Genomic DNA, 21,591 nt, shown 5'->3' with positions numbered 1-21,591 from the left:
TCTTTGTACCTAAAAACACCAAACGCAGCACTCAGGAACAGATTAAAAGAGTTGTTATTAGAACTTTCTGAAGTAAAAAAAGCCCACAATGCTTGCCCCGCCTTTGTGCTCTTCTTATTGGCTCACTGCACTAGAACTGAACACGAATGATTGGTAAATATCAGCTGTCAATCACTCAGTCAATGCATTCTGCCTTCAGATGACAGGAGCTACAACCGCGAAAATGTGAAACGCTGAAGATGAAAGAATGAAAACAACACTGAAAGGTTTACCTAAAGTTACTAATAATGGCACATCTGCTTAGTGATCATCATGTGCTGAATGTTAATCCAGCATTTACACTTTTTCAAGAGTGGATAAAATACTTCCAGTGGATTCAAGTCTGCTATGAAAATGACTAAAGCCATTCACTGTAAAGTCTGTGGGACAGGGTTTGCAGGTAACAGCGTTTGCCACAGAATCTACACATTTTAAGCGCGAGAGGTAATGTTACTGTATAATCCTTCATTTAATCCTCACGATGCTGTCAGCCGTGCAAGCGGCAGCTATATGTAACATTTAACAGCTTATGAAAAGACCGATAGTATTGTTAAGATGACATGCAAATAATAAGTTATACCAATCTAAATGTGGGGCGGGTGATGGATCGCGATGTCGGCTCAGCATCGTGAAGTTTGTCGGCCATCGGTGATGGGCGATGGCATCGTCTATCGGCACAAACCTAGTTGTGCAATGGTAAAACGTAAATACCGAACAATCAAAGCAAACTTAAAGTAGATCAACATCTGTAAGGTATGAATAATAATACAGTAAACCCAAAACTCTGCAACAACTAAATATTTGCTATTTAATATTTAATTGAACTATCAATTGATCAACAAATCACTATTAGTTTCATTTGTTTTTGTAACGCTCAAACTATAGTGACCGCACCCTACAGCAGGGGTGTCCTAACTCGGTCCTGGAGGGCTGGTGTCCAGCAGATTTCAGCTCCAACCTGAAGGGATGTTTCCAGAAAGCCTAGTAAGAGCTTGATTAGCTTTCCAGGTGTGTCTGATGGGGGTTGCTTGGAACTAAACTTAACAGGACACCCCTCCCCTGTTTAGACACCCCTCCCCTACAGTATAGTAATAATCAATATATAATATTTGCTGAAAGACGCGTTTTTAAAGTTTGTTGTCTACAGAAATTGTTCATTTTTAAAAATTGCCATTTAATAACAAATAAACGAATCCACAAAGAGAATAATGACAGCTTTCTTGTATCAGTTAGCTTTACTATTAGTTTGTTTACACCCATAAATCAAGTAAAGCATCAGGGGGTATAATAAAAATGTGGATAGAGTAAAATAGCAAATAAGCTGTAAATCTGACATCATCATCATCATCAATTGGACAGATTCAACCGAGACAAACATTAAATGAAATCCCTGACCCGTAAAAATATAGGGCGACAGCAGAGAAGACGTGCACGGTCTGGGCCAGAATGAGGTCAATTCAATCAATCAGTGCTGGACTGCGAGTGTTCATTACTACATCACTCTCTCTCTCTCTCTCACACACACACACACACACACACACACACACACACACACACACACACACACACACACACACACACACACACACACACACACACACACACACACACACACACACACACACACACACACACACACACACACACACACACACACACACACACGTTGAGGCTCAGATGGGACAGCAGAGGTGGTTGTTCTAGTTAATCAAGCAGAGCAGGACTGCCAAAATTAGTCATTTCATCCTTCAAATGCACAAATAATATGATTGTCGCAGAGTCACATTGACATTCTGGGAAAGTCAAGAGTCGAAACAATGGAGGAATTTCCACTACAGCACATGAAGAATAGGACTAATTATAACCTATATACCATAGTGTTGATAATTGTGTTAGTATTTTTCTTGTAATTCATACACGCAAAGGTTGTAAAATGGTCCATTTATTTGTTTGCGTGTAGTATTTTGTAAATAACTCATTTGGTTTACTAGATCTCAAGGTTTTAGTCAGAGCTGTTTTCTGTTGATGCATGAACTAAACTTCAATGCATGTGTTATGCGTGCTATCAAATGATCATAGTAAGCTTAGTTATAGTCTCAACTTTTAAATTTTGGTGAATCATCCTTTTCTTTACTCATTCATTGCTCTAAATAAACTTAAATGAACATCAGAACATAATGTTGAAAAACAAAGAACAGCTTACTGAAATGTTCCATGTTGATGCAATCAATACATCAATCAGTCAGGAATTCAGACACATGTAAAAGTCAATAAAACAGCTTGTAAACATTAGCTCTTTTATCCCAAGATGCAAATTAATTTTATGCACAAAACTAACGCTCTTGACAGTTCTGGAGGCCATTATAATAATATAATAACACTAATACTGAAATGGTTCAGGCGTTTAAGAATGATAAAGACAACATTTCAGATGTTTTACAATGTGCTCAGCCTGCTGGTTTGTCCATTCATGCATGTTTTAATCATCACATGATCTCTTATAACAAAATCTCATGCCTTTTTTAATGTGCACGCTAAAAATTTTTCGTTAAAAGTGTTTCCATCAGTTTATGCGCATCTTTTATCGAATAAAAAAAGTTTATCCTACTCAGTCATGAGCATGTTTTTTATGCTCATTTTCATAAATTAAGCACATCTTGACATTTCCATCCAATAGGGTCTGGCTGCAGATTTGCACGCCCAGGCAACTGCGTTTTCTCTGCAAGTGTCGTCATTTACAACGGCTTGCATGAAAGTCCTTTGGTAATTTAACTTAAGGGTGTCCCTGAGGCCCCTTATCGAGTCTATCTCGACATTATGTTTGGAGGACCTATAAAACTGGTCTGGGATCATGTAGGGACCGTTGAAGCTGCACTGCAACTGTGATTTCATATGGATGCACTCCTGCGCAGACGTGCTAACTTATCAAGAATACTTATAAAGAATAGTTTTCCAAGTCGTTCAAGAATCATTGCTGTAAGTCCATAATGTGTATCTGTTAGTTGTACAACTCCTTGAAATGTTCAAAATAAAAACTAATTCTAATTGGCCTGGTGTTTTTTTCAACTGTGGAAGAATACCTTGCATGTACATTTAGACCTCATAGATGATATTAATAAATAATAAGCTTTGCTGGTATGAATGTTAATAGCAGCCTGCTTTGGTAAATTTACATCAAAGCATTTAATCAAATGATGAATATACTAACTGCTTTTTAAGGGGGAGGGGGTGTGCATGTCATGTTGTACAACGCAAGTAGGCTACTTGCAATTAATACAACGTCAACGTAGTCACTGTAAATGCAAACGAACTGGAAACGTACTTTTGGTTTATTTGTGTTGATTTCAAGTGACAGGTGAAGGTGTCGATTGTGATGACGTCACTTGCATAAGAATCATAGGTGGATGGAAAGTAGCTATTGTCATTTTACATTTACCTCTGGAAAGCCCTGCAATTTTATATCTTGTTAGTTGGTGAGAAAACTGGCTAGAAATGGGAATTTAATTTGCAGCGTATTACACATGCACTATAATTAAAAAGAATCTGTTAATGATTACTTATTTAATGCATGTTTGTATGAAGTGGTCTTTACATAAATGTTACAGGCATTTAAATTTTAAAATTAACAACAAATTCAATAGAAATCCTAAAAATCCTAAATATTTTTACAACTTTAATTGTGACTGTTAAATACTTTATTTATTTATTTTTAAAAAAAATTAATTACAGTTTAGATCAAATCCCCCAAAAATAATATATATATATATATATATATATATATATATATATATATATATATATATATATATATATATATATATATATATATATATATATATATATAAACTGAATCCAATTGTCCAAAATGTAGTAGTAAGTCACATGACAAGTCTAAATTGATCTAGTTAAATAATCTAAATAACTTTGGGGAAAAAAAACTGTCATTGCAATATTTTGTTTCTGCGATAACTATAATTTCACAAGATAACTTTAGTAATTATTTGGAAAGAACTCATAACTTTACTTTGATTTGGAAATTGACTTTGGAAATTATCCAAAGATGTATAAAATAAATGAATGCATGGATGAAAACAACAGAACAATGCTAAAAATTACATGAACAGCAATTTGTGAAGTTTGAAGAGCATTAAAATATAGAAAATCAATCAATAAATAATAAAACACTGCATGGAGTCTTCATTGTATAAATAAACACTAATTCTTTGTTAAAGGGACAAACTTTATATTTTCTTGTGCTCAAATGGTTTAAATTCACTTGAAAACTTAGGTCACATGCCTTAAAAACACATTAAAAATATAACAAACATCTTTCACACAATTATACTAGGGTTAAACTTTGCAATCAACTCATGTGCTCTAAACTGTGGTTTCTGGGTAATTACAATCACAACTTGATATTGCAGATCCTGTAATGTGACTAATTCTCACATTGTGATATTGATGCTGAAACGATATTTTAAGCAGCCCAAATTCATCCACATAATTGTAACGATTTCCTTTGTAGAATAGCATCCAAAATAGTTTTTCTAAAGTTAAAACACAAACATCAACAACAAAACTACAGGTGAAATATATCATTTCAATCTCTACTTTCAATTCTGAGAAGGTAAACTACAGAGGTCTCTTGTGGATGACTGAGGGTTATTTGCAAAAAAATTCCTACCGCAACAACTCGAGCCAAAAGATGTGCAATAACAAGGAAAAGGGGAAAAAAATGTCCCCCTTGTGGCACAGTTTCATTAGTTTTCTCCTCATCTCTGCTTACAAGGAAATTAGTTTTGCCGTTCCCCTTTACATGCCAATACGTCAGAAAATTAAAAACACAATAAGCAGCACCTTTCAATTTCAGACCACATAGAGACACTACCGTTATGGTTTCAATGAACTTACAATTAAAAATGTAAAACATACAGCACCCAAATATAGAAAACACAGCTTAATGAAACTACTGCCCTTGTTTGTTTTCTGATTTATTTTAGCTGTTTGTTTACCTGCATGAAACAAGACAATGAAAGATGATCGTTTTCTGATGAAACCAACTATAGTGCAAAATATAAACCGTCACATTCAGCAATAGTGCTACAAATAGCTTAAAAGACTAACAAGATCCTGTCTCGTTTTTGCAACACACTTTTGATAACCCTGAAAAAGAGGTCACATGAGTTTTGTTGTCTCTTTTACTTCTAAAACCACACTGAGGTTTGTAGAGATGTGCAGACGCAGGCCACCACAAGCAGCAAATTAATCCCAACAGCAAAATCCTGAGATTGGTGTAATCTCACCCTAAAAACGGTGCCAGAGGTGCTGTCAGCGCTGGGTAAAGTGTGTCACATAGATTGCTTTGAAAATATAGGAGAGCCTTTTTGGGGTTGTTTTCTAAGATTAAATGTATAGTTGTTATTTAAATGTACTAAATTATATTAAGTTTCGTTCCCACTTCCCACATAACATGTATATATTTATCTAATGCCATGTCAGCAGCAAACCCTATTTTCATGTCAAACAAACAATCAATTAAAACTGCAAACTAATAGTTTTCACCCAAAAAGGAAGGAGATAAATGTAATTTCCATTTATAACTAAAACAGTACTGCAAGACACTTCTGGTTTTAACAAACAGAACTGAAAACCTGTACTTTTATTAAAAATAAAATGAAGAAATAATAAGCTGAATTAAAACTCAATAGTAAAATGTTCAGAACTGTGAAAAAATCAGTTACTACTACTGCTGCTGATAACGCTAAATGTAGACACCTAACAATTTGTGCAACCGATATTTATTTTTAATCTCATTTTCAATAAGTGATTCAGTTATTCACTCATAAAACTTCATGTTTCATTGCTGGAGGTGTCATTTTTTTTATTATTCAGTGGCATAACTGAAGGCTTGCTTTTACCACCTATTGGTTAAATAATGTAATTGCTGCCTACAACTTTAATTTTTGAGTGTCAAGTTAAATGTATATGACAATGATTTTAATCTTTACCATAAACAAACAGTGATTTTATCTAAACTATAAACTGCTATCCCAGTACTTCTGTGTTTTTGACTGTTTGTAAACTAAATACTTAAATCTCTTTTTTAATTTGACTTTTTCAAACAGATTTGAATGCAGCGATTCGAAGAATTAACAAACATCTAAATCACCATCATTTTTAATTTGTGTTGCGTGGGTGTTGAGATCCCGATCTTTTAATGATTAATCGTGCAGCTTACACTAAATGCATTAATGCAGGCCAAACAAGTAGTGACAGAAAACCCTTTTAATAACCTAAGAAACCCACCACATCTCAAATTACCAACCACAACTTCTTCCATCATTATATTTTACAGGAAAGCTTACTTGCTTTTATACATGTGATTTGAATGAAATAAGAGGCGAACTCTCTACAACAGTTGAATCATTTTTTTATTAATTCACTGGTCACGTGTGTTCCCGAACTGTGGGTTGTGATCTGTACAAATCAATGATCAACCGTGATCCATTACACCCCTAATATATACATTTATTTAATGCCATGTCAGCATAAAAGAGAAAGTATATTTTCAAGTAAAATAAACAATTAATTAAAAATGCTAATTAAAAACCTCAAAGAAACAAACAAGATATATTAGATCAGATTTTTATGTTAATATATGATCATTATTTTTCTGGTAAAACTTTCTGAATATTGCTGAATAATTTAGTTTAATTCATAAAAAAAAAATCATTCATTAAATGTGGGACAGTCCAAAAAATTTTTTTTAAAGTAAGAGCAGTTTTTTTTTTATTCATGCATCAACTGAAACAGCAGAGACTTAAAGATTGATCTTGGGATTTAAGAATCTATATGTATCTTTTAAAACAAGCTCTACATATACAGGGGTTTAAAACATATTACATTTTGTACTGAAGAGTTTATAAAAACAAAAACAGTTTAGCTGTTTAATAGAACGGTGTCATTTTGCAGCGGCGAAAGCACTTCCAGAGTTCAGATATTCAGACTATGCGATATATTTAATACACAAATATTAAAGCAACTGCAATATTGGTGAAAGCACACTAATGCAGCCCAATGTTATATTTAAGGCTTATAAAATAGTTTAAGAACCAACCAGTAACATTTTAAAAGGCACTGTGTCATGCAACCCTGACAACTGTTTGAAAGGGCCACAGATTTGTTGTTAGTCTCATTAGAACTAGTTTTGGAAACTGGTGAACTGACTGAATTGAAGATCATATGCCGGGACAAAGGGTATCAAGTTGCCAAAGCTAACTATGACTAAGACGGGTCTGACCAGTCATCCCGCTTGAAAGAATGATTGAATCTTTTAGAAACTACCCAGATAAACTGCCAGTTAACCTTAAAGATACAAAACCATTTTCAGTGCCAAATTCTAGACTCCTCAATTCAGCTCCTGTTTTACAGTGCAAACACACATGGTTGCCTTGCATTAATGTTATACAACTACTCATTGATATTTAACATCAAATGAAATTACAAATGACTGCAATCTAACCCCAATGTGAAGATTTATAGTGATTGCGTCAACACCAACATCATATGATTTGAAACGGGCCTTTTCCATGCAAGGTTATTACAGTAGCCTCCAAATAAAACTTTCAACGTTTTCTCCCTTAAATAAAATGTTGACTAAACCAAAGCTATTTTCTTCTGCTACCAGCCTAAGCATTATTTTTATACGGTTTAATTCACTGTACTAAAGTAATAGGGAAATATTGGAAACACTTTACAGTGGTGTTCCATTAAAGCTAATGTTTTTGCTAACATAAACAATGAACAATACATTTATTAAAGTATTTATCCATGTTTGTAAATGCAAAACTTATCTCAGTTAAGCAGACTAGGCAGAATAGCGCTATTTACTGATGTTTTGTTGTTAAACTGAATATAATTCTACATTATCGATGCTGTAAAAGGACCTTCTGGAACTGAAAATAGTCAAATCAATCTTTCACCAGATTTCAGTGGCTAAACAACACTAAAGTGCATATAACCCATCAAGATGTGTTTAAACGCATTTTTGTCTGTTGTGCACAAGGTATTTTGGTAGGATACAACATATTTTGCACAATCCTATAAAAGCAATGACTATTGCGTGCACATACATTTATTGCTCTTTTTGCTGGTCATCAACCATATATTGCTTCGCCATATTAGAAAAACACCCAATTCACACGGGGCTTTAGCGTCACCACTTGACAGAGAGTGTGTCTGAAGCATAGACTGTAAAATATATGGACGTAGTATCCGTGACGTCACCCATAGGTTTCTGAAGAGCGCAAAAAAAGCCACATGTAGGCGCGGCCAACCGTCGTCATTTTGGTCACGCGTCACACCCACGGCGGGATACCAAACAAGGGCAAAGAGGCGGAGAGGGAGCGGAGCTACAGACACCTGCTGCATTTTGCTTGGACCTGGTTCAGACACACTTTACTTTGGGAGAAATGCTTAATACTTTATCACCTGTGACTCGTTTGTATTCTGAGCACTTGTGCTTGGTTGTATTCTATATCAATAAAGTGTTTAGACTTTTAAAACACTGCTGTAATACATTGAGCCACTAAACATTGTTCTTATGACGTTTCTCAACAGGAGGAAAACGCGAATTACATCCAAACACTTCAGATATAGTCTGTGTTAGTAAATGTAAGACTATTGATGAAATCCAGCATAACACTGTATGACAACACTTCAGATGACTGATCTAGAGCCAACAGCTAATCAATCTGTCAGATTCTGGAGTGCATTACAGCTCTAAATATAAATATAAACGATAAATGATCTTAAATAAAACAAATACATGTATAGAGACGGTATAAGTATATAACTTTACTCACATGGGAAACGGAGGCCACGTGAATGGTTTGTGAGCACAATTAAGTGCCCTCAGCATGCCATGCCATCTAATAATTGTGGGAAACAAGTCCAAAAGACAGTCGACTGTGTAAAGCCACATAAAACAACACAGAAATATGATAAATATGCCGAGTTCAGTGGCTAATCTGCAGGATTCAGCTGAGGTGACGTGACGGCGACCAGCGAGACCTAGCTGTCACTCAAGTGGCCACGCCCTTAATTATGCAAACTTAATATAACTGAATATAAAGGAAACGGATGAGTTATAAAAAAATTCACCCCCTCACAGTTGTCATGAAGGGTAATATTACCTGTATTAACCAAAATCATTTTTTGTACCAGGCTGTAAACACCTTTTTCTCTGCTGTAAAGTTGGCCATTCTAACAGTGGCCTCAATTGAAATTTGCTCTGTTTTGGAGCCAGGAGCGGCCAGGACTAGCGAAATTTCGCATGAATTGCAGTTTTAGTTACTTCCGTATCGGCTTCCTGAGGGAGAGTGGGAGGTTGCCGCTTGGTCTGAAGTTAGGGCTAATCGTCATAGCAGCGTCAGCAATGAAATTAGTCTGCAATTGGCTACTATCTGAGCTGGGGTATTTGCATAAAGCGATCTGATTGGCCTCCATTGGCTCTTGAAAGTTGAGAAATTCCCAACTTCTGCAGCATTGATGGATCAAAAATTAAGTTTGGCAACGCTTGACGTCACCCATTTAAAGTGAATAGGAAGCGTTGATGCCGATACCCCGTGTGAATAGGGCATTACACTGCAATTTTTTTTATTCTGCAATGTATATTGCAATATAATACAATTTCAACAGATAACTTGAATCTCTACTTGGAAAGAATTTATCATTTTAGATTGGGATGATCCTGTAAGAAAGTGCATCAGCAAATTAATAATCTGCAATTATAGACTAATTCAATACAGAAAAAAAAATACAAATAAAATAAACATTGCTTTCCGTCTTAACATTATTAAAGTCTTAACACTGTTCAGGTATACAGTAATTGAATTAAATGTAAAATAATTCTGCATTGTCTTTTGTATTAACAGTTTGATAAAATTCATTATTAAAGTCACAAACAGTATGGTTTCTTAGACCTGAATGCTTTTAAAATCCTCACAGTCACAGGCCTCAAAACACTTTCAAAATGATCAATTATGATCCAGACTCAACATTGCAGATCCTGCGATGTGACTATTGCGAATGCTCACATTGCGATATTAATGCTGAAATGATATATTGTGCAGCCCTAATAGATATCCTAAAGACTGCTTTCTAATTTGTCCCTTGGAACATGAAACACTGTAATTGCAAAGCAGCAAGAATTCACACCTGCACAATCCCCATTAGGTGTAATCCTGTTCACGTAGATGGATGAAGTAATGCTTCGAGCTTCAAATCAAGATAGGAGACAGGGTGAAGCAACACAGTGTTTAGAGATAACTGTGCAAACAGACAGAGTAATCCTGAGGGCTCCCTTCATCAGAACACAACTCACCCCACACCTCTTTTACATGATAAACATGCTCTATAAAGCAGAATATAAGGCGTGAATGTTCATATCCATGATGAGTCAAACAAGTCTGAAGCTTAGCACACAGCTTCACGCAACTCGCTCTCTCATGGCTATCTGTAATTACTTTATATCCTGGGAAATTGGTGGATAATTTGAATGAATTTGTATGAGTTCATTTACACAAGACCTGTTTACACCCTACTGACTGCTAAGCTGAATCTAGACTGCTCAGATGTTCCTCAAAATTATATAAGTCCAAATGAATCACATCACAAATTTAGGCCAATTTAAATTTACAACTTAGATTGTGTTGACATCTTGACATAAAGGGATAGTTCACCCAAAGAATATTAATTTGCTCTCCATTTTCTCATACTCGGGTGGTTCTTGAAAAGAAAACATTGGGAAGTGTGTTGGGGGAAAAAAGACTTTAGCTATGTTTTCATCCAAAGATGTGATTTAAACATATGTGCAAAACTAAAATAATCTTTAATCTATTTTGGGAAAAAAGCAGTCAAAAATGGACAAAATCATCACTTCCTGATAAACTGATATTTGCTAAATGTGTTTCCATCATTGTTTATGCACCTTTTTTTAAATTTATGGCAAATCTTGGCATTTCCATAAAGCATTTTTTATGCAATAATAAAATATGCATAAAATAGGTGAATAAAAATATATATATTAACATCCATCCACAGTAGAATAAAAAAATACAAGTCAATGGCTGTTTTTGCAACATTCTTCAGTATGTTATCTTCGTGTTAAACAGAATAAAGAATCTCAAACAGGTTTGGAACAAGTGGAGGATGAGTAAATGTCAGAATGTTCATTTTTGGGTGAACAATCCTTTTTATATGCATCACTGAAGTTCAACTGACTTAATCCAATATCTTACATGTCACCAACTTCCAAGGCAACAGCCCCTCAACTCCAAAAATATGTCATTGGTCATTTCTGACAGAGTTAAATATGTTTAATGCCATTAATCAATTTAAACAGAACATATTAGAAAACAATAAGTAGAAGAGTTGCTAATATATAACATTTTGTTATTTAATCCACAAAATAATAGCCAACAAATGATACCAAAATGGAAAGACTCTTAAACGAGGGCACTCTTAAAATCATTAAACTGTAAGAAAACCCTTTCTGGGGTGTGCAATAAAACACCCACTGAAAAGAAACTTGGAGTGCACCAGGAGGTTATAACAGGACCTTTTTACCTTTCATGACTTCAAAAAATATTATGTTGTCATTAAGTTCAATGAAGTAACCATATATAGCTAAAAAGGGTTAATCATTTATAGTAAAATGTGGATCCTTGAGCAGAACAACTGATCTAGGCGTTGCATCACCTGCATAAGCAGGAAACACACTTAACTCGCTGGTGACTTATTGGAAAAGTTGAATTCCACCATAAGAACTACAGAAATCCCCCAAGTGCAGGATCAAACTGAAACTCCCCTTCATATTAATGTTTATCTCTCTCTCGCTCTGTTGAACTGAATAGCCAGGCTACTCTGATACTCTTATTCCAGGTAGAGCGCGAAAAGCTGGTTTCAGAAGTAGGGGAATTCATTTTAAACAGCTTTTTTCAAAGTGTTAAACAAATCTACTGTACGCTGCGAGGTTGTTCACTGTTTGAATATGTTTTTGTTCATGATCTTATTTTATTCTGTTCCTTTTTTCAATAAATCAACTTAAACAGCTGAAATTCTGAAGAACTACTTAATCCATCATTTTCTCCAAAAAAAAAACAATCAAAACAAATAAAATAACCCAACCATCCACTGCACTACACCTTACAATTTCATATATTGCACAAAATGTAAAACAGAAACCTAAAAATAAAATGTATACACAACTATTTCACCAGCTTCTCTTATTATAACTGGTAAAACTATCTGCGCTACAAACAAGGGTTTCCCATTTAAATAAATAAAACAACTGGTATTGGTTAATATCAAAAAAATATAAAGCTTCATTTTTGATTAATAATAGGAAGCAAAAAAACAACAAAGCCTTAAATATGAAACATTCCAAAAAAGACTAGCCAGATATCACTATAGATAGAAGAGTACAAAAACATAATACAGATCTAGATGTATCCCAATTAAAAGCATTTATGCTTAAAACATCAAATAAAAATCTTCTGATGGTGTAAGAAAAATAAACATCGTTCAAAACAAAAACAAGACCACTGGCAGATGTTTTCCCACATGAACTGACTTAATTCAGAGTAATATCTCAGAAGATATGGCTTAAAACATTGCATCATTTTCCTTTGTGTAAAACAATTTATATTTATTCTGAGAACGGCTTAAACATTGTAGAGGATTATTGTATAAAAAGGTGCGATGTTTTAGACATATGTTAATTTTTTAGACAACACTTCTGAAGAATTAATAAATTATTATTAGGTGGAATAACGCTAAATCGCTTGTCATTGTGACCAATTGAAAACCCCTCCAAAATGACTATATTTTATTTCAATGATACTTTCAGAGCTTTGTAGAAAAAAAATACCAATGTATTCTTATCTTCAGATAGATAAACAACAAAATCTATATTTGGTGGAATACCAGTAAACTGTAATCAGAAAAGAACAAAACTGACCAGCCAAAAAACTTTAAATAACAATATTGCATTTTAAATTAGAAAAACAGACAACATTTCACTCAAATCAATACCTGGTAATTCAAGTGAAACTGGGAATGTTTGAAGTGTGTATATTAAACATTTAGATGCAAAATCCTCTAAATATCATTTAAAAATAGCATTTCTTTCATACTCCTATGTCTGGGCTCATTAATTTAACTTTTATGGCAAAGAACAGGTTATTATCATAGCCTTTAACATCAAACTAAACAGAAGAGACTGAATAAAATGCTCATTGTGGAAGAAAAAATCCAGATGGCACTTAAGAGGTTTTTGCATCAGAACTCTTCATATGTAAACAAATTGGTCACAGCTTACAATAAGGTTTCTTCAGCTCATGTATTTACTTGCATGACCTAATTATGAAGAATACTTGTACAGTTTTTGTTACTCATAGTTTAACATTTAACAGTACATTATTATTATCCAAATTCATGCTTGATAATGCATGAAGTTAACATGAACTAATAATAAATGTTTTCATTAACTAACGTTAACCAACATAAATACTGCAATAAATGTAATGTTCAGTGTTTAACGCATAACATCAGTAACTTCACAAACAACATGAGTCATTTCTTTTATGAAAAATAACAGCGTATTTAAGATGAAATAACTACACACACATAAAACAAAACATACACACAAACATTCTTTCGTTTTATGCCACATTTGCTCTGCTTTATGAGACTTTAATATTGTTTCATCTCAGGGTTTCTGCAGGTTTCACCAAGTCAAATTTAAGACTTTTTAAGACCACTGTGAATGAAATTTCAGATTTATACAGAGCTAAACCGTAAGAATTTTTACTTTAATAATACTTAAATAATGTGTCAAAAAAAGCAAACCATACATACTTTTCTTTGACAAGCTTTAAAAACTATAAAAACTAAATGTACAACAACCTTTCCAGGTAGTGTCCTCACCAAATACAGTCTATAAATACATGGAGAACTTAATGTTATGGTGAGAAACCATATTGTTAAATAGATTTGTAAATAGAGGTTTGTTCAAAGTTTTAATTAGACGTATTGTTGGTGACTGTAGGTGTTGGCCTGATTGGGTAGCTTTACATGGACAATAAAAAATTAAAACCTGTTTAAAATGATTTAAGACCTACGAGTAGCTGGGCTGATAAATGATTTCAAATCGTGATAAAATGTCAATAACAATAAGTTCTGGACGTTTAACTCTATTTTGATCTCAGAGCCAATTGCACAGTAGAAATGTGCAACAGTGGGAATCTAAAAGTGTGTTGACATCGGATTTTCAGCCACTGAGATGTAGAGATTCGAGATGTATATAATTTTCATGTATATTTTCAGCCACTGACCCCATGGACACCCTGTATCTACAAAACACTCCAGCTTTTGTTGTCCAAAATCTAAGTTTGTATTATTTGGATTGAGGTAAAGCTTGTTATAAATTCATAATTTATAATATAATTTCAGAAAAGCAATATTTGCCAAGTCTAAATAGGGAACCCATATTAGCAACCGCTAAAGTAAAACATTGTTCACACATGATAAAATAGTGCTAATGTTGTTTTGAAGTCATACTTGCATGCTATTTTCAGACCAAATATTCAAAGTAGCTCATGTAAACACTGAAGGGACCACTAAAATGAACGAATATACGAATATAAATCCAACTGTACCCCAATGTTTTGATTCACCTTGCTGCTAGTCAGTTCAGTAGCTTGAAACTCCTGAACAAAGGAGGCTAGATGGCCACTTCTAAACACACCACCAGTGAATTATAATCCATCTAGCAGCCCAAATCGACCTGCATTTGACGCTCAGAAAAGTTTTAAGCCACCTCCATTGTCCTCCTAGATTACGTGCACTTCACAGCCCGATCAAGTTCGCCATTACACGGCCCGAGCAGCACAAAACACCCGGAAACAGCGCTGCTAAGCTCGGGCGGCTACATGTACATTACCCGGAAGTGGGCAAAGACATACCGTGACTGGTTACCCAAGACCGAAGCACGCGTTTGCATCACGATAACACAAACAGGTAACAAAAGACGTGCGCCTTTCGCCCCCGTTAAGCAAACCGCGGGAGGACGAGGGCGAGCTCAAACTGTCACTAACGGTGAATATGAACCCGGTGACACCAAACGGTCGCGAAACACACGCGTTTATGCGCGTTGTAAAGCGTTACATTCGCGACACGGGAACCGGTGAGGGGCGGAACTGTCTGGCAGGGGCTTTGATCAAACGGTTTACTGGCTACAACACGGCCTGTGCGTTGAAATACCACCAGCTTACAATTGAAACTTGATGTTAACAGGAATCTAAAACACATAAAGCAATACCTGTGAATCAATGAACCGTCTCCGCGCGATTCTACAAGTCCGCTTTTCCGTTAACAAAAGGCCCGGGCCGTCTGGACAGGAAGAGCTCTACTGTAGGAGGAAGACCCGGGGAGAGGAGGGGGAGCTGTTGCCTTGTTATAAACCCTCAAAAATGACTCGGTACTTCTTGTAACACCGAAATACAATCACGGAATTGATTGATATGTTCCCTAACGTGGAACCGGTTAGCAAACGGAGGGTTACTTACAGGTGGAGGATGCGGATGGTGACGGATTTCAGCCCCGGGTCGCTGCAGCTCTCTGGCTTTCACACCAACAACATGGCGGCTCGATGCAAGCAGACGCGCGCGGGGCATCATGGGTAGATCGAGAAGGAGCGCGTGCGGTTCATTGCGCCAAGAGGGGAGTGTCGTCCTTTGTTGTGCTCGAGACTCAAAACAACAATGTGCAGATTTACTGAGGGATATACATGTGTATATAGCGAGAGAATATAGAAATGGGATGTGGAACATGGATGTTTTTATTATGGGCATTGTGTTGTTTTTGTTTAACCCAATTGTGGGCTTTTTTCAAATATTCATGGTCGCTACAACAAAATAAACAACAAAAAATACTCAAACAACATTTAGCAATGTGAATCTATGTGATAATCGTAATGGAGGGTATATGGTGAGAAAATACAGTAATTGCCTGTGAAAATAAATATTGCTTTTCTTATATGACACTTGTGTTTTGTTTATTTTTTGTTTACCCCAATTAATCCTAGCACATGGAGGCTGTTTTCGTTTTCAAATGTTCATAGTCTCAACAATAATATAAATTACACGCTACATACATTTATAAATTAATTAAAACAACTACGTGAAGACGTATAGATGCTCAGAATGGGGTATAAATCCATATATAGCGAGATAATATAGAAATGGGATGTGAAAATGAGGCTTTTTATTATATGAGACAATATTTTTTATTTAACCCAATCAATTGTAGCACATGCAGGCGGTTTCTTTTCTTAAACAACTATTAATGGTGGAAACAACAAAATAAACCACATAAATAAATACTCAAACTACAATGTGCAGATGTTTATATGCTCAGAATGGGGGCAGAAATGTATTTAAAGCGAGAGAATGGCATGTGAAAGTGATGCTTTTTATTTTATGAGCCAATAATTTTTTGTTTATCCCAATTAATCATAGCACATGCAGACTGTTTCTTTTCTCAAACAGCTGCTATTCATTGTTGCAACAACAAAATAAACCACTTAAATAAATAAATAAATATAAAGATTTAATAAAATACATAAAATAAATAATATTATAAAATAAAGATTTATGCATGCTCAAAATGAGGTTTAAATGTATATATAGCAAGAGAATATAGAAATGGGATGTGGAAAATATGTGTTTTTTATTCTATGGACATTCTATGTTTTTTGTTTAACCCAATTGTGGGCTTTTTTCAAATATTCATCGACGCTACAACAAAATAAACAAAAAAAATTTTTTTTTAAATACTCAAAGCACATTTCGCAACGTGAATCTGGAATAATCGTAATGGAGGGTATAAATGCAAATATAGCTAGTGAATACAGCAATGACCTGTGAAAATAAATGATGCTTTTGTTTTATGACACTTGTGTTCTGTTTATTGTTTGTTTAACTAAATGGCTGTTTTTGCTTTCAAATGTTGATGGTCTCAACAATAATATAAATTACATGATTACATATAAATTAATTAAAACAACATTGTGTAAACCCATTGCTTTTAAAGTGATTAGTTGACTCAACTTAAAAAACTGAGTAAACTCGTTGCTTTTAAGTTATTTGTTGACTCAACTTAATAAAGTGAGTAAACCCATTGTTTTTAAAGTGATTAGTTTACTCTACTTTAAAAGCAATGGGGCGATACAGTGGCGCAGTAGGTAGTGCTGTCACCTCACAACAAGAAGGTCGCTGGTTCGATCCTCAGCTCAGTTGGCGTTTCTGTGTGGAGTTTGCATGTTCTCCCTGCGTTCGTGTGGTTTTCCTCCGGTTGCTCCGGTTTCCCCCACAGTCCAAAGACATGCGGCACAGGTGATTTGGGTAGGCTAAATTGTCCGTAGTGTATAAGACTGTGTGTGAATGTGTGTGCATGTTTCCCAGAGATTGGTTGCGGCTGGAAGGGCATCCGCTGTGTAAAAATGTGCTGGATAAGTTGGCAGTTCATTCCGCGGTGGCGACCCCGCATTAATAAAGGGACTAAGCCGACAAGAAAATGAATAAATGAATGAATAAAAGCAATGGGTTTAGTCACGTTTTTTATGCGATTTGTTTACAACTTAAAAACTGAGTAAACCCATTGACTTAAAATTATTAAGTAAATGAATTATGTGCATAATTATAATAGTTAGGTCAACATAACCAATCCAACACTGTAAAAAAAAGTTGACTCAACTCAAAATTGTAAGGCAACTTGTTCAGAGCTTTTTTAAGTTGACTCAACTTTATTTCCAAGTTCTGCACTTCACTCGATTAAGTAAACTCAAAAATGTCCTGAAGCTGGTTGCCTGGAAATTTTGATTTGAGTCAACTTTTTTGAAGTTACAGTAGATTTACTCACTTTTGTAAGCAAAGTCAACTTGTTGCTTTTAAGGCAATGTAGTTTAGTGATTAGTCCAGATGTAATTTTTGGGGTGAGCTGTCCCTTTATTTTAAAATTTCTCTTTCAATGTAAAAATAAATAAATCAGTATTGTTTTTTTAAAGTCCAAATATCTACGAAATCTTAAATTAAAAACCAGTTTGTAAACATGTTAAATAAATGTTTTGTTTGTAGAAACAAGTAAAAATTAAGTGAGGTATGCCTTAAAATTAGTAATATTAACTGCCACTAGGGGTGAGAGGCAGTGGCGCAGTAGGTAGTGCTGTCGCCTCACAGCAAGAAGGTTGCTGGTTCGAACCTCGGCTCAGTTGGCGTTTCTGTGTGGAGTTTGCATGTCCTCCCTGCCTTCGCGTGGGTTTCCTCCAGGTGCTCCGGTTTCCCCCACAGTCCAAAGACATGCAGTACAGGTGAATTGGGTAAGCTAAATTGTCCGTAGTGTATGAGTGTGTGTGTGGATGTTTCCCAGAGATGGGTTGCAGCTGGAAGGGCATCCGCTGCGTAAAAACTTGCTGGATAAGTTGGTGGTTTATTCCGCTGTGGCGACCCCGGATTAATAAAAGGACTAAGACGACAAGAAAATGAATGAATGAATGAACATAAGCAAAATGATCTGAACTCAAACCGAAATTAAGTTTAGCTCACTCCACATGCAGATAATTACATTTATGCAAGGAAAAACTCAGTTTTGACATCGTTTCTGAAAACAAAACTCAGCATGTTTTACTTGTCTGCAAAGTGCTTCTCAGTTTAAGGATTTTCAGATATTTGGAGACAAAAACTCAGAGAAGCGTTATTTGCAATGCACAAGCAATCATGAGGAAGTCTAAAAGCTGGATGCTCTTCATAATAAACCGTGGTCATTCTTAAATAACAGGCCGTCTGAAATGTGAGCTGCTTTTGAACAGCCTTTGTATGAGGAGCAGAAGAGCATTGGCTGCGAGCGAATGACGTACATTCAGCTCCGTTCATTGTCTTCAGATCTGATTCACAGCTCTCTCTCTGGGGTGCGCTCGCAAATACACACCTCACCCTGAGAAAACCAGAGCTCTTTTCATCCTCACATCTATCCATCTAAATTAGACCTGCACAATATATCATTTCATCATCGATAATAAAGTTGATCACTTGCATGCTTTTAAAGAGATAGTTCACTAAGAAATGAAAATGCACTCATTATTTACTGCCTCGAGTGTTATAGACTTGAGTTTCTTTTATTGAACACAAAAGAAGATACTTTGAAGAATGCTGGAAACCAGTAACCATTGACTTCCATTCATTTATTTTCCTTCGGCTTAGTCTCTTATTTATTAGGGGTGCCGTGCCACAGCAGAATGAACCGCCAAGTATTCCAGCACATATTTTTTATGCAGGGGATGACCTTCCAGCTGCAAACCATTACTGGGAAACACCCATACACTCTCATGTTCATACACACACTCGTACACTACGACCAATTAAGTTAATTCAATTCACTAATAGCGCATGTGTTTGGACTGTGGGGGAAACTGGAGCACCAGAAGGGAAACCCACGCCAACACGGGGAGAACATGCAAACTCCAAACAGAAATACCAACTGGCCCAGATGGAAGTCAATCCAGCGACCTTCTTGCTTTGAGGCGACAGTGCTAACCACCGAGCCACCATGCCGCCCAATTGACATCCATAAAAAATATTATGGAAGTTAATGGTTTCAGCTTTCTTCAAACATTCTTCAAAATATCTTCTTTTGTGTTCAACAGAAGAAAGAAAGTCAAACAGTATTGGAACAAGTAAAGGGTGAGTAAATGATAACAGAGTGTTCATTTTTGGGTGAACTGTGCCTTTAAGACCTGAGAGAGTTTAATGCAGGGGTGGCCAAACATGGTCCTGGAGGGCTGGTGTCCTGCTGAGTTTTGCTCCAACTTGCTTCAACACACCTGCCAGGAAGTTTCTAGTATATGTAGTAAGAGCCTGATTAAGCGGTTCAGGGCTGTTTGATTAGGGTTGGAGCTAAACTCTCCAGAACACCGTCCACGACCAAGTCTGCAGACCTTTGGTTTAAAGCAGGGGTGGCCAACCCTAATCCTGGAGAGCCACTTCCTGCATATATTAGTTGCAACCGATATCAAACACACCTGAACCAATTAATTAGGACCTGAACACCACGTGATAATTACAGGCAGGTGTGTTTGATATGGGTTGCAACTGAAATCTGCAGGAAGGTAGATCTCCAGGAACAGGGTTGGCCACCCCTGGAATAGACTAAATAAGTTCCTCAAAATAGCAACGCGCCTCAACACGCCTCCTTTTGCAAACCAGAACGCCTATAGGTGCACATATGAGCGCAAATGCATTTGCTATTTAAACAGCGTGGCGCAAAACGTCAAAACGATTCTTGCGCCGAGCTGAAACTAGCAGACAACATTTGCGTATCGCCTTGTGCTGGGTGTATGACAGGGCCCTCAGAGCTCCACATGAGGTTATTAATTAGCATATAATCTAACTGCTCTTATAACTTAATGTAAACATTAGGTGAGCAGGGTACATTGTAACCCCGTGTCCTAACAACCCACAATGTGACGAGATTTGCAGTCATAAGCAATTTGGCTGTTTGCACCAGATGAAACACGACAGAAATTTAAATACAGCAATTAGAAGCACAAAACACGCACTCAGTCACGAAATGGTAATGTTTATAATCTAATTAATACATATTAACCCTCTTTAATGTTATTATATGTAGATGCTGAATCACTGATTTGGGTTGTTTGCACTGAGTCACAGTTCTGAAAAGTGGCGTAGCGGACGGGCCCACGTGTGTGATTAGGGGTCCCCGCCGCTTTCAGTTTGTGATCGCTCCTCAGTTTGTGCAGGATTCCCTGTGTTGTCACTCCACCCCGCCCCCTTTCCCACTCCTCAGTTTGCGAAGGATTCCCCGCGTTGTCGCTCCACCCCGCCCCCTTTCCCACTCCTCAGTTTGTGAAGGATTCCCCGCATTGTCGCTCCACCCCGCCCCCTTTCCCACTCCTCAGTTTGCGAAGGATTCCCTGCATTGTCGCTCCACCCCGCCCCCTTTCCCACTCCTCAGTTTGTGAAGGATTCCCCGCATTGTCGCTCCACCCCGCCCCCTTTCCCACTCCTCAGTTTGCGAAGGATTCCCCGCGTTGTCGCTCCACCCCGCCCCCTTTCCCACTCCTCAGTTTGTGAAGGATTCCCCGCATTGTCGCTCCACCCCGCCCCCTTTCCCACTCCTCAGTTTGCGAAGGATTCCCTGCATTGTCGCTCCACCCCGCCCCCTTTCCCAATCCTCAGTTTGCGAAGGATTCCCCGCGTTGTCGCTCCACCCCGCCCCCTTTCCCAATCCTGTTTGCGAAGGATTCCCCGCGTTGTCGCTCCACCCCGCCCCCTTTCCCACTCCTCAGTTTGTGATCGCTTCCCCGCGTAGTCCCCCCCTCAACTGGGGGCCCTGTCAGTGATCCCTGCAGGGGGGCCTCCGCATTTTGCGCTACGCCACTGGTTCTGAAGTTTAATTTCAAATGGTTTATTTTAT

General features: G+C 36.7%; 1 protein-coding gene across 1 annotated transcript in view; it reads right to left on the bottom strand.

The window, feature by feature from the left end:
• The window catches only part of pum1 (pumilio RNA-binding family member 1), a 53,104-nt gene extending 37,346 nt beyond the window's left edge, over positions 1-15,758 (bottom strand). Inside the window, 1 exon segment of the mRNA NM_001277119.2 lies at positions 15,669-15,758. The gene's annotated coding sequence lies outside the window, so the exon portion shown is untranslated.
• Positions 15,759-21,591: the final 5,833 nt, after the last annotated feature.

The sequence above is a fragment of the Danio rerio genome, chromosome 19, assembly GCF_049306965.1.
Source record: "Danio rerio strain Tuebingen ecotype United States chromosome 19, GRCz12tu, whole genome shotgun sequence".
NCBI lineage: Eukaryota > Metazoa > Chordata > Actinopteri > Cypriniformes > Danionidae > Danio > Danio rerio.
Note: the sequence above shows the minus strand (reverse complement) of the source record. Positions and strands in the feature narration are given on the sequence as shown.